This window comes from Cebidichthys violaceus, unplaced genomic scaffold, assembly GCF_023349555.1.
Source record: "Cebidichthys violaceus isolate CVI_PGR_0920_01 unplaced genomic scaffold, fCebVio1.0.p SCAF_63, whole genome shotgun sequence".
Classification (NCBI taxonomy): Eukaryota; Metazoa; Chordata; class Actinopteri; order Perciformes; family Stichaeidae; genus Cebidichthys; species Cebidichthys violaceus.
In genome coordinates, this window is record NW_027176850.1 from 218779 (window position 1) to 233934 (window position 15156).

Genomic DNA, 15156 nt, shown 5'->3' on the forward strand with positions numbered 1-15156 from the left:
AGAGAATACATGAGGATTATTATTAGCTTTCCACTGTGCCCTCAGTTTCATGACAAGAGATGAATTTGTAGTCATCACTCTGTACCTCTTGAAAAACAACAATAAGAACTACACACTATAACTTTGGTTTATAAATGCTGTGTCAGTATATCACATCCCTTCTCACATTTAAAACTTAAATCAGAGCAGAGCCTAGAGGGCTATTTCACAAAAGCAGAATTAAGAAATCCCGGGTAAAAGAAAAGGCCAGACTTGACCTGGTATAGTCAGTGCATTCTGGATGAGGAGGTGCAACAAGGTAAAGCCAGGTGTAAGTAGTCCAAATATATGCACTTTCACAGCTTGTTGCAGCAGACCACAAGGTTGATTAACTGACGCTAAAATGGAGAAAAGGCGTTCTGCATACTTAACACTACTAATGGAAGTTTACTGAGAAGCAAAGCATATAAAATGAAAAAAAGGAAACACAGCCAATGTGTTAAAACTGCGAGAAAAAGCGTGGCAACAAAAAGCAGACTCACTGAATGCAAAAGCTTAAAAACATACATTTACTAACCACAGCTCTTAAAGTGAGTAGTGGGGTTGCTCAGGAAATTCCCCATGAAGATTACAACCAAAAATCCATATATTAACTGGGTAGAACAGGACCAGACCAATGATGTGATCATAATAAATCACGGATAAACTGTATGTTATTTTTTTGTATTTTTGATTTTTTTTTTGCTTAAAGGAAAACATACAGGTCATAATGACCACAATGGTAAAAATGATAACAGTACTTAACTGAATGGCATACTTGCGGTATTTTAATAGAAATAAGACAAAGTACATCCACAAGAACATAGAATAACTGTAAATAAAACCAACACTTTGGTTTCTGATCAGAGTGACTGCTAAATGAACAGATAAAGCACTATTACTATTCAAGTCTCTCAATGGTAACTTATGTGCCACTGCTTTTATGAAACCCAGTCACGACTAAATTCAGCCAGGATAACTGGAAAATCACAGCTAAATCCACTCTAGGTCTTGTGAAATAGCCCCCAGGACTGACTAACGAAGTTAATTAGTAAATACTGATCTTTTGTAGACAATTTTTCCAGTAATTTACACAATATAAAAGGATTAAATGGACCCCAAACTCATGTCATTGGATGCATTAAAACTTCTAATTTTAGGCATTTTAGAAATCTGTGTGATTTTTTCTGATTTGTATTTCTCCTGTCCTTAAGTCAGGTGAAATTTTGATCCGTGATTAAATAGTAATAATAATGATAATAAAATCAGGTCTCATACTTGCTGCAGTTTACAGCTTCTACCAGTAGATGGTAGGCAATGTCAAGAAATAGCGGATCTAAATACAGGCGCTGCTTTGTTACAAATTCCACCTTCCTGTTTGTTGTTGTTGGGAGGGATTGCTAACTATACCACTTCTTCATGTGGCATTATACTGTATGTCATTTAATCTTTGTGACCATAAAACCAAGTAAAAACGTGTTTACACTAAAACCTCCTCTATAAGTTGAAACTGTAAACAGCTTGACATTGTACAAACTTCAAATTATTGATGAGGCCTTTTTTCCCCCCATCATCAGACAGCTATTTGCCTGCAAGCATAATTAAGACTTTATCACGGTGGTGAATCTCAAACCTGGCCACACTTGGTCCACAGGCAACTTTTAGCATTTAGCTTTTTAAACATATTACAGAAAAACATTTTGACTGAATATAATTTATGACTGTCAACGTGTCGCTGACCACATCTGGTTGCTTAAACTCAGAGGAGAAAATAAATTCTGAATAAAGGTGGTACTTGTAGCAACTGTTGTCTAGCACATCGACGAGTACTTGTTCCGCTGAGCGTATGTGTGTCTGTATGTCCTTGTCACAATGTGTTTGTCAGTGGGTCGTGTTATATCTTGGTGCAGTGACAGCATCAGTTAGCTGCCTGAGAGACATCAGAGATCATGTTCGCAGTGCCACCAGCAACAGGGCTGAGAGTTGGAGCTGGCCACAGGGTCTGGGAGTAGATACTGTCAGGCGGCTGGGAGCAGCAGAAATGCAGTGGCATATGTTGTCTGACAGGGAAACGCCTGGCTGTTGTCGAGCAGAGAGGAGAGACGGACTGGTGGCCGATCGGAGTGACAGCTGTCCTCAGTATGATGTGTGTGCATTGTTGTACTGCTGTCCTTATGAGAACTAGTCTGAGATCTAAACCTTGATGGTGAAGACAGTATTGTAAAGTGACTTTATTTTGGGAGGTGGTCTTTACTTTTTTAGCAGGGTGGTTTACGATTAGAATTCAGGTTGAGCAGATAAACCAGAATTAGGATTTGGTTTAGGGTTAGGCTAAATGTCAAAGTAAAAGTAAAAAGGTTGTTTGGGGTTTGGACTGAGTTTCAACATTAGACTTGAACACAGTGAAGTCATGGCCTTGTTAATATTACTGGAAATGTTGGGGGGGTTATCATTACATGAAGATGAGTTTGCACACACATTACATTACATTTACATTACATTCATTTAGCAGACGCTTTTATCCAAAGCGACTTACAATTCAGTTTCTATCACATTTCTACACCGTAGCCACAGCTACGGGAGCACATATAAAACATATTGCTTTTTTTAGGTAAGAAAATAATTTAAATTGGATAAAAATAAAGGAATGTGTTCTCCAACAGAGAATAATTGTGATGTTCATAAATAGTCAGAACATTTGACAGAGTTTGGCAGGTGGCTTTTCAAAATGTGGGTGGGGTTCTGCATGCACTTAAAGCCTTAGTATTTCTAAAATTATAGAAGAAGAACAATTATAATTAGTTGGTTCCTGGTATGTTAATTAATATTATTTTCCAATAAGGGTTTAAATAAGGTGAGAACTGTAGAGCTGACAATTCAGATTAAAGAGGAAACTACTGTAGTCATTGTAAACTGAGACCTGGGATAGGGACCCCATCAGGGTCGCGAGATGATTGCCAGTGTAGAAACTAAGGAAAACTGGATTCTGTTCAAATCAAATACATTTTGTTTGTAAAACACAAAATCAGAAATGTGCCTCCAAAGGGCATTACCATCTTTACAATACAAAACATTTAATATGCTTGGACCCTCAATTTGGGCAAGGAAAAGAAAAAAAACTAAAACAAAGCTTTTGTCATACACAAAACTGTTTAATTCTCTCAGTTTCTCTTTTTGTGAAATACTGTATAGTTGTACCTGCTCAGGCATCTAAAATGTATTACAATAAACAATCTAAGAAAGTAAAAATCACCCTCAACTCTCTCTGTCATGAGGGGTAAGCCGATGGTGATCTTCTGTATCAAATGACAGACATACTGTATTTACAATGGCTTTAAAACATTTCTTTTCGTCCATTGTATACCAGCAACATATATACGTTTTATTTCTTAGAAATCTGTATTTGTTTTCTTTAGTTATGCATGTTGTATTTACATATAAAAGTTAATTTGAATTTGTGCGGTCCTTCACATGTATTCCAGTCTGAGTTTTTGATACTGAGGCCCCACTGTGATAGTAATGACTAGACAGCAGGCTGAAATACCGAGCTCCGCCTCAGACAGGTGGACACTGGTGATAAGGAGATTTCCCAGCAGTCACAGTAGGTGACTGGAAATGTTGTTCTGTATAGCTCAATTGTTAGAGCATGGCATTAAAATTGCCTGGGTCAAAGATGTGATTCCTACCTGCACCGGTGTAACGTATACTCCTATAGGATGCTTTGAATACAAGCAACCACTAAATGCAATATTCTATTATTCATTTATTGCAAGAAATATTTGGAAAATACCAGGTTAAGGATAATTCAAGCTTAAAAAGTGTTTCTCTATGCAAATATTTCCTTCCAGTTACCGTTGTTTACCCTTTTCTGAAAATTACAATTCATATTTCAATAGCTTTTAAAGTGTCTAGCTTAATCAAGAACTGTATATTAAAATGAACAACCAAGAATTAGAAGATAACAGCAAAAGAAATTTGTGAGAGCATCATTATGAACCTGCTTTCAACACAGTAAAGATGAAGTGTGACACTCTAGGTAGAGAGAGACATGCAGGAAGAAGAAGGCATATCCATCAGATTAACACACAGTAATGTCCTCCTGGTCTGGCTCCCAGCATCAGTGATTTATCAATGCAAAGCTAATAGCATCAATATGAATCTAACTAAAAATCAATATTTCATTACCTAATTGTTAGTGGGAATGAAGAAGGATGATTGTATGAGACAGCGTTTGAGAGCATCTGGAGTTCACAGAGACATCTGGAGGACAAACTCGAACTGTAACTGCACTCTCAGTTACAACACACTTTTAAAGAAGAGGGAAAAAAAAATCAATGGACTCTGCTTTAAAATGGTAAAACACTAACAACAAACAGACAAAATCCAGTGATTTGTTGCATAATGCTTCTTCGGGGTTAAAACCATGTTACAACCTTACATTTTATCAACTAGATCGTTGACAACAATACCACACACACACACACACACACACACACACACACACACACACACACACACACACACAAAATCCATTACAAATAGACCAAAGAGGCTCACACACAAAGATGTCAAAGCCAGACAGTCATCTTAGACATTCATCACTTACATGTTGTTAAAAAGAGTCGGTTGGCAAAAGTCAATATCAAGCAATTTGGTGACAACGTCACATAAAATAAAGTAAGTTGAATCCCCTCAGCTACTTTGAAAGTCATATTGATAATCACACACTTACTTCCTCAAACCCTCACCAAAAATGAATAATGTCTTGTGAAAGCACACATTTAGCCTTATAATATACTACTCTTGTGTCTTGGATTATTTAATTTGCCATTTGTACAACCACTAGTACTGTATGGTTTCCACTTCTGGTCTCTAGCCTACTAATCAGGCATGATTTGCACTCAGAATACAAACTGAACACTAGTTACTGAAGTAGTCAACTTGATGGACAGACCAGCAGCATTTTATGGCTCCCTTAAAAAAAAAGGTTGACATTATTTTTTATATATAGACCTCCCTGTAAGAACCTACAGCTTTAAGAATATCAGCAATATATAGTTTCAAAAAGACTAAATCATTTCTAAACACAGCTGGGCACTCCTGTTTTTAATATTACTTAAAAAGGAGTAAATGGATCATTTGTTGGTGACTATTTTCAGACGCAGATTAATACATTTTGGGACTCAAGTGCATATTTATTGCAGGAGGATGGTGTACATGGGAGTCATTCAAAATAAACTACAGTGGCTGTGTTCACGGCAATGAAGGAGCATGTCATCTTTCGCATCCTGTGGATTAATTGTGTTGGCTTTGGTATACATGGGATTTAATGACAAGAAAAAATATCGTCAGGCATATCCTAGAGAGTCTGAAAGGTTTTATTGTATCTTTTATAGCATGAGGCAAGAACATTTTTCATGTACACTGAGATAATGGTACTCCAAAGTACAAAAAACTCTTTTAAAATTTAGTGTTTTTCAAACAGCAGCACTTGGAGTATTTAGCCTTTATTTTATAATTGAAGATATTGTCGAAAAACATGTGAAATGCATGCATTAGATTGTATGTAGTAGGAGAATTCGCCAGATACATTATGATAATATGTTATATTGTACATCTTTAGGTTATTTCCTTGGATGAAACGTATCCCGAGTTTGTTGTATCTGCCCTCAAGCTCTTCTTCACGTTTTATTTTCTAGTGTCAACGGATGGAAATTAAAATAAATATGTATTCTTAACCTTATAATACTGTTGCTATAATTATCATTTACTCTTTAAGTTGTAAAACGCACCCATGTATTTGGTCAATTTCCGCAGTGTGTTCCATGTATCCCACACATGAAAATATCAAAGTTAATTTGTCTAAAACATAATAAATGACAAAAATGATGAATGTTAATATGATTACTGTAGTTAGACGAAGCACCTGAATATGTGTTATCAAGGTATCTAAAGATCCATATCTATCTTTTTTATTAATAATTAAGTAGAGTATGTGAGTGGTAAGACTAATTGTATGAACACAGTATAATTTAAGCGTGTGGTTACACTCGTGATGTAAACCTGCCTGAGTCTGAGCGACATGAGGTCAGCATAAACTAGTTTGAAAATTAATTTAATCTTGCTCTTGAACTGTGAGGTTGTGTAATTCACCATCTTCCTTCACATTACCTTTTGTGCTCTCTTCAGCAGTTCTTGCAAAGGTAAGACAATAGACCAGTTGTAATAAGTTCTTAAAGTCAGGGACAATAGAAAATTGAACAATCGTGAAATTGAGGAAAGCAGACTATCACTTTTGTGCCACAGTCCCAAACGCATATGCCAGAGGTATAAATTAAGTCAAGTTGAATGAGTTTGACAATATCTGTGTACTGTGCACATAAATTTACATAGACGGCAGATGAGACAGTATTTAAAAACAGCTCACTCCTACGTCTTTGCTCCCTACTTGCAAGTTAAGACTATTCTGATAGGTTGGAAGCTGTACTCTTAAAAATGATGAGGGCGTTCTGACATTCATTCTTCTGACCTGGTATCCTGCAGGAATCTCAGAAAATTAAACAGCTGGTCATCGCAATTTGTAGCACTTACATAAGGCAAAAAAAAAAAAAGTCAGTGATTTGCATCTTTTAAAGTTTCATTAACAAGTGGATCGAACAGCGCAGGAATTTCTTACTCTGCTGGTAAAACAAGGTTTCCATTTAAACAAGTGTAGATCTGCTGATAATATCCAGCTTCCTGAAGCACTTCTCATTCATTTTGGACAATATATTGTGAAACTCTCTAAATGTTGAGTTAGTCTACTCCACAACACTTCACGATTTCACCTCAAGCAAACTCTGAACAGAGATACATTGGTTATACATACTTTGGCCATTAAAGGAACAAGAGGTGGAGTGTGACAAAATAAAGAGTAACCTGATGATGGGCATGAATATGAGAGAGTCTATCTGCATTATCCAAGACCATGAAGGTATCACACTCATATACTGTCATTGTTAAAAAGACAGAGGATCTTACCTCGATGGAGCCAAAATAAATCTCTCAGCTAAAGGTATTATTTGTTATGTCAAAGATCTCATCGCTTGCCGACACTTGTTAATGCTTTTGTAATTTATGAAACGGTCATTTACAGGCTTTGAATCTGCAGCACAGAGTGGAAAGAGGGGTTTTGGTTTAATTGCTGTGGAGCAAAGCACACAACAAGGCCCAGGGACTGGAAAGAAGCCAGATCCCTCCACTGTCAGGCACTAATAACACATCACAGTGACAGAGATGCGCCTCCTCTCTACCTTGCTGTATTGATCTTCCATCTTGCTGTTAATAGTGCTGTTAAACACCAGCTCTTGGCTCTTTACTGTGTCCAAGCCCACTTAACAATAAAACTCCCCCTTCGCTCACCTTTTAAAATGTCTGAGAGATAGCGAGACAGCCGTGGGCAAAACTGTTGGCGGTGGTGTTGCGGATTCACTTGCCTTCAGGATAGTAGGTTCACATTTGTAGTCCCTAAAATGTTTCGTAAGCAAAAAGGTATTGTAAATATTGCCTTGCTTGTAGTTATATGGTTGTTGACGTTTATGCTGTGATCTTTAGGCTTTAGCTACTATCTTATCTTAATCTTTTCAATCTGTTTTGGCTGCTGAATCAGTTTGACATACTGGATATATCCTTCAAACGCATTTGGTAGACCCTTCTGTCGGCTTCTCACTGAAATCACTTTTTTGTTTTTCCAAAAGTTAGATCATATTTCTTCAGTGAGTGCAGTTAGTGACCGTGTGGGCTCCATGGTAGCTCTGCCAGCTTGACGGAGGAGCAGCGGGGGCAGGGCTTAATAAAAAAGGTCAATTAGTCAATGTTAGCATACTAACACGCTAAGCTAAGATGGTAAATATGGGAAAGATTAAAGGTGTTCCGGATAAAAGATCAGCCAAGCTAGCGATGCCATTGTGAGCATGTTAGCATGCTGGCATTAGTATGTAGCTCAAAGCTATACATATATATATATATACATATATATATATATATATATATATATATATATATATATATATATATATATATATATATATATATACATATATATATATATATATATATATATATATATATATATATATATATATGTGTATATATACATATATATATACATATATACATATATATATATACGTATATATATATATATATATATATATATATATACACGTATATATACGTATATATATATGTATATATATATATATATATATATATACATATATATATATAGGGTCAGATGTGCTTTGAGCTACATACATACATACATACATACATATATATATATATATATATATATATATATATATATATATATATATATATATATATATATAAATATAAATAAACTAAACTTCGATCGATAAACTTCAAGCCTTCAACGTGTGCAGCAAGATGTTGGAGATGTTCTATCAGTCTGTTGTGGCCAGTGCACTGTACTTCGCCGTAGTCTGCTGGGGGAGCAACATTGGAGCCGGAGACACCAATAGACTTAACAAACTGGTTAAGAAGGCCGGCTCCATCATCGGCTGTAAACAAGACTATCTGGAACAGGTGGTGGAGAGGAGGACACTGAAGAAACTATTATCCATATTGGATAACCAGGACCACCCTCTCCACCACCTACTGCAGGGACAGCGGAGCACTTTCTCCAACAGAATGATCCAGCTCCGCTGTCATAAGGACAGGTACAGGAGAACATTCCTGCCTACTGCTATAAGACTGTACAATAAATCACCTCGGGCCAAATCAAATTGTTAAACCTCTGCACTACTGTTTATTTAGTTGATTTAATATTACTCTGTTCTATTCACTGTGTATATAGTGTGCATTGTTTATATAACATCTTTACTATATTATAATTGTATATATTGTGACATGTGTATTTTTCTTGGATTTTTCTTTTTCTTTTTTTCTTTATATATAATAAGATTTTTTACCTGTGACCTATTGCTGCTCTGTAACCTATTGCTGCTTGTAACAAAATAATTTCCCCTCGCGGGATCAATAAAGTTAGTATCTATCTATCTATCTATCTATCTATCTATCTATCTATCTATCTATCTATCTATCTATCTATCTATCTATCTATATATACACACATACAACCTCAGAAAGCTGCTAGCATGGCTTTAGACTCTTAGTCTTGTTCTAGTACAACTGGTGATGTACATTTTTTACCCTCAAAAACTTTGAATGTCTTATTTTCTCCCCCTGACATCATTACAGCAGGAGATTTATGTTCAAAAAGTAACTAACTCTTTTGGAAATGTCTTCAGTGAGTTTGTTTTCAGATCTTTCTGAGCTTGTATTCTACGCAGACTCGAATGTTTTGTATGAGAACAACTAGCTAAAAAAGACATTGAGATGAGTAAATAAGATGTTTAAAGAAGAAATGGTATCATTCACATGAGCATATTTCTAACTAATGGTAAATGAACATGTTTCGTGCATTAAGTAGGCTAGGTGCCGATGTGGGAAGAGATAGAGGAGTGCGTTTAAGGAAAACAATTGCTGCCAATGTAGAGCAGACGTCCAGAGGGAGTCCAAGTCTTTAGTCAAGGACTTGTGTTTTATTAGTTGAACGATATAAAACATGACAAAATGCCTACTCAAAGAGAATCAAAGATTCTCAACCCTTCCCTCGGGGACTTCTATATAGGGCAAGAGCTCCTCGCATCTCTCTCCGTCTCTCTCGCTCTCTCTCCTGGGTGGTGTGTCGGCATCGTCTGAAACTGGCTCTAAAAACCTCCGCTATCGACAAACAACCACCATGAGCATTTGTAAAAATATGGATACAACAATTTCCCTCATCACTAAAACTAACTCCACATTGTGGCATGAGAAACTTTAAATGTAGATCTTTTTAATGTTGTCCATTCTATGTTGGTGGTATATTTGTAACTATAAATTTGACTTGGTTTAATCAAAATCTTTGCAACAGTGCATGGCATAAAAGTATTTATTATTTCTGGCAAAGCTTTAATTATTTAATGTATTAGTTTAAATCCTCTCTTTCTAGTGCAACCCAACAAAAACAAGGTAAATTCAAGGTAAAGCGATTTGTCACAATTTGACAACCTTTTGTCAGAAATTCACGTTGCAGGAAAAACAAACTCTGCATGCGTCTGCTTTGAGCACGCCAAGATTAGAAAGACAAAAACTGATACATTCTTACGGGGGGGGGGGGGGGGGGGGGTATACGCCGTTTGTGCTTTGAAACTTTTTTGATAGTGTCTGAGCATAGTTCCTTTTAAGCAGAAAAAACAACAACATTTGAGTTACTAAACAGGAGCATAAGTGTGATGTTTGTTGTTTTTGATTTCACTGATGCCTCAAGAAGGAATTTCTAGCTTTGGCGGTGAAGCTTTGAAGAGAGTTTTCTTAAAAGATGTGCAATGTTTTTCTTGTTTGGAAACAACATTTGATTTTTATTTATCCTGCTAATGTCACGTATCAGGTACACACACAAAATACACACACACACACACACACACACACACACACACACACACACACGGATCAGAGAAATCCACATAAGTACTTACTTACTTAGATAAAAATGCATAAACAGCATATAAATGCATATATATAACAAGCATTACAAAATACTGTTCACTATGTACATAGTGACAGCATGCATATGGGATTTATAGAACAGTTGTGGTTGTTTGATTATTTAATAACAGTTCATAAATTAAAATGTGATTGCATTCTTGATTCTCCTGTAACCACCGTTTTAATGTCATTTTCGGTCATTTTTCATAGAAATCTGGGGAAGTTCTGATATTGAAGGGAGGTAGTTCCATTTTTTGGGGCTTTATTAGAAATTGCAGATTTTGTGGATGTTGAGGGGAGAACACAGTCACCTGTGAGTGAGCTGTGAGTGATTTTATATACTAACCATACATCAGAGATAAAAATGAAATTCCGAGGCTCAAGAGATTGAATGTGATAAGTAAATTAATTTCAGTCCAAATAGTATATCTTAAAAATGGACACACTGGGCCCTGGTGCCCTATGGTTAAGGTGGTGATTATGGACCACAACATTCCTGGTTTAAGTCCTTTGTTAAATGTAATTCCTGTCATCTCCTTACTGCCGGCTACAGAATAAAGGCATCTGATGCACAAGAATTAAAAAAAAACATGATTTGGTGTATTTCAGCTGAATCTAAAGACTCAGTTGTAGTTGTCTGAACCTATTAGTTTGGAAGAAAAAAAAGTTTCATAACAGCATCTTACATTTTCCTCAGAGGATTTCCTCACCAAGCAAACTCAATCCACTGAGCAAGACAATGAGACGTGGTTGAAAGCTCCATAAAAAGATTGTAAGTCACTCTTGAGAATTTATTTTGTCCAACTACGGTTTACGAATAAACGTTCAAGTGACAATCAGAATACTTTTAAGGAATTAAACTAACTGACAAGCCCCCTGACTTTGGGATAGAGGAGTTCAGTACACATATGAATGAATTGTCCCATGAATCAGAAGCTGTTAGCAGTGGAACGTTTTCAGCTCAGCCCTACTTCCTGGTTAAAAGCTTACTGAAAGTCAGCCACAGCCAAAGCAACATTAATGTTTAAAAGGCATGTCATGCAATAGGTTCCTGCTGTGGGGAAAAGGAAAACACTGAAACAACATACTTTAATTAAAGTATCTCTTCTGTTCTGAGCTGAGGACCCGCATATAAATAAAAGCATTATTGGTCGAGGAAAATTACTCTGAGGCTAGATACAGCATGCTTTGAATTATGAGCCATCCAGGACTGCAACAGTAGTACACACACAGTCAACAACAATAAGTCTTTGACTATTTAGCATCAGTCCTTGACTTGTTCACACCACTCTCTCTTAGCAACAGCTGCATGACTCAGATGACATTTATACTTTACTGCTGAAGATATTTATTAGTTGAAAATGAACAAAGTGTGCTGTGTTTAACTTTTTCTAAAAATGGGACAATAATGACAAGTTTATTAGGTTTCGTGTTTATCACGTCTTCATTTAGAGTAACTTCACAGTCTGCCATCTGTTGAAAAAATAAAGTCCAAAGCTGTCTTAATGTGCAACATGGGACACGTAAAATCATGTGAACAAGCAACATGAATGTCTTTATTATGAGGATAGATGCATTTGCTTTTTGTTCATCCCTGCTCTGGTGGGAAAGTGATTATTAGTTGGCGATAAAAAAAAGTGTTTTTGACGAAACCGTTCCTTATTACTTTACATGCTCGACAGTAGATCAATAAAACACTAGAAACTACTACTTAGCATTCAGTATTTATTTCATCTGATCTGATCTCATTTTATTTCAGCAGGTAAAAAGCAAATCCCACATTCACTCTCTTTTTGGAACAATCGTCCGCTTGGTGTTTTTTTTTTTTTCTGCGCTTTGTCTTCCATTTTTATAACTTCCTCTTTGATACGTGCTTCAATCTGGCACTTAGTCGCTACGCTTTAGTAGAGGTTGCTGCCCAGAGACGTCTCGAAAACAGCAAAATGACAAGAAAAGACAATGTACAGACAGAGGGCAGTCTCTCTGCAGATACAGACACCACCACACGCTTTGGTGATTGAGAGGGATTCTATACATTGATTTTTTAGGAAAATCCTACTCATTGTGGCTTTGAACTGTCTCTTTCCTAACAGCGGTCTACTTGAGTGCTTGTAGGCGTATTGTTATTTTCATGTTAGACCCTCTCAGTCATTTTTTGGAAGATATTGCGAGGAAATCAAAAGAAATGTTTGTTTACAGGAACATAATAGTAATGATATGTGAATGGCTCTATCTTTCATTGTGAAGTGATTTTATTTTACGCTCTGACATCAGTGAATATTTCGAACCTCTATCCCTCCCGGCCTTTCAGAGGAAGCGACCTCCAGGAACATCGAAATGACGAGCATGACGAGTCCTGTGTCGTGTTGAGGGATCCAAGAGCAGAGCCTTTCTTTCACTTTATCTTTCATCTCTCGGTTGAGTCATTTCAAATAGCTCAATAAAGAAACAAAGATAATCTGCAGCTGCTGCAGCTTCAGTGTTGATATGAAACAGTTTAAAAAACAGTTGTATTGATCTGCATTTATTTTGCACTGAGAGAGTTTGTGTGCATTTCAGTGAGCCAGAGAGAGAAATGTGCAGGGTTTGTTGTTGATGGAGTCCAACTAAATTAAGCAGTGCATGGACAGCTGAAGCTCTGTTCTGTTAGAGAGAGACCTGTGTTGTCGTTCTCTGTACTTTCTCCTTTTTTGTCAAATTTGGCAACATGATTGCCACCTTTAGCAACGCTATAATTCAGAATGGAGCTATTATGGAGAACGTTTCAGGAGAAAAATGTCCACATTCAGGCAAAGTGCAGACTCAGCAGAGTTTATCAATCATTTGGTAACACTACAGGAACACACTACATTCGGAGAAACTGAGTTTTACAACCAGAACTCAGTGCAGTGATGATTAACACACATCAAGGGAAAACGTATCTTTATAGTGCAAGACCTGTAAAGGGTATATGTTCAGTAGAGACATATTTGCAGCAAATGTACAGCAAGTACACAGTTTGTCATTTTTGAGAAGTTGAGTAAATTTTATGATTGTGTAACATTTGACACTAGCAGGATCTTTTCAGCATGAATCATTGATTAACTTAACTGGTCCGTTTCCATGCTGGTTTTGTTGCAAAATAGAAGTGGAAAGGAAAAATCACTAATTCTGGCTGTCTTCAGTTCAGTCTGTTGCTGGTTCAAACAAAGATGTCATATCATATGATTGTAAAAATGAGGAAGAATTATGTTTTTTTTTGTGATTATTTTGCAAAGTGCAAAGATGTCGAGCTTTGAAAGCAGCTGAACTCTTTGTGCGATCTGCAATCATTTTGCACAGGCACATTTTTCATTTTGTCAAAGTTATGAAGAGAAACCACAGATAAAATAGCTGTTACTGTTACTATTTACATAAGTTTGTAATGGAATTATGTGTTCCGAGTTATTTTATAGAGGCAGTGCATTAATGTATAACATTTATTCAGTGTACTATCACTTTCTGTGGGTCCATTAATATATTGGCTTCCTTGTATTATCTCAATGGAAGCCAGGAGACATTAGGCTAACAATGCATTTTAAATTAAATTCAATCGGTTATGTTTGCACAAAAGAAATGTCAGGTGTGCAAACAAGACTCCTCGTCTTTTAACGTCTTTAAAAAGATGCAAAGTGTCCTTGTCTTATTCCAGGGTTTCTCTAAAGGTTGTTGTAGTTCCCGTTGGTCACCAACAGAGGTTGATAAAGGTTATGGATGACTTCATGTCCTGTGGAGCACATAGTGATACAGTGGTGAGCATATTAAGGTAATGTGATATTTACAATCTGTTGTGTGTCCTGCACTGGTTCCAATCTCTCTCCAGCTTCGCTTCAATTGTCTCCAGTTTAATTGCTTTACTGCCTCCTGAATACCATCATCTCCTTTCTGCTCCTCTCTTTCTGTCTTTTTTTTCCCTTTTACACACACACACACACACACACACACACACACACACACACACACACACACACACACACACACACACACACACCCCCCCCCCCCCCCCCCTCTGGCCCTGAGTCAGCCAGGGCAGCTGCAAAAGGCCTCACCAATGCGGGCTGACGAGAAGTGACAGCTCTCTGTATCACTCCCTGGCACTGACAACTGACAGATGGATACCACTCACACACACTGCAGGGGGAGAGAGAGAGAGGACAAGAGAGAGAATCAGAGGTCGAGGAAGGGGAAAGCAGCAAGGAGGATGATTCTCCAGCATCATTCTCTTTTCATGGGGATGTTGTGTGATTGAGTGCTGGGTAGAATAACAAGCTTTTGTCAGGCCAAACAGATGATCTTTTCTCTTTCCAGACACAAACTCTGTGCTTGACACTGCACTTAAAAGAAAAAGAAAAAAAATCCCAATAAAATAGATACAACACAGACATAAATTGTCTTATGTCTTATGTAATGATCCATTTGCGATGCATTGTTCTACTGCAAGGTATGAAATTTAAAGTGACATAGCACAGTATTTATTCTTTTTGGTGTGTATATTCAAAAACACCTTTTGTTTTCTTGATCACCAAC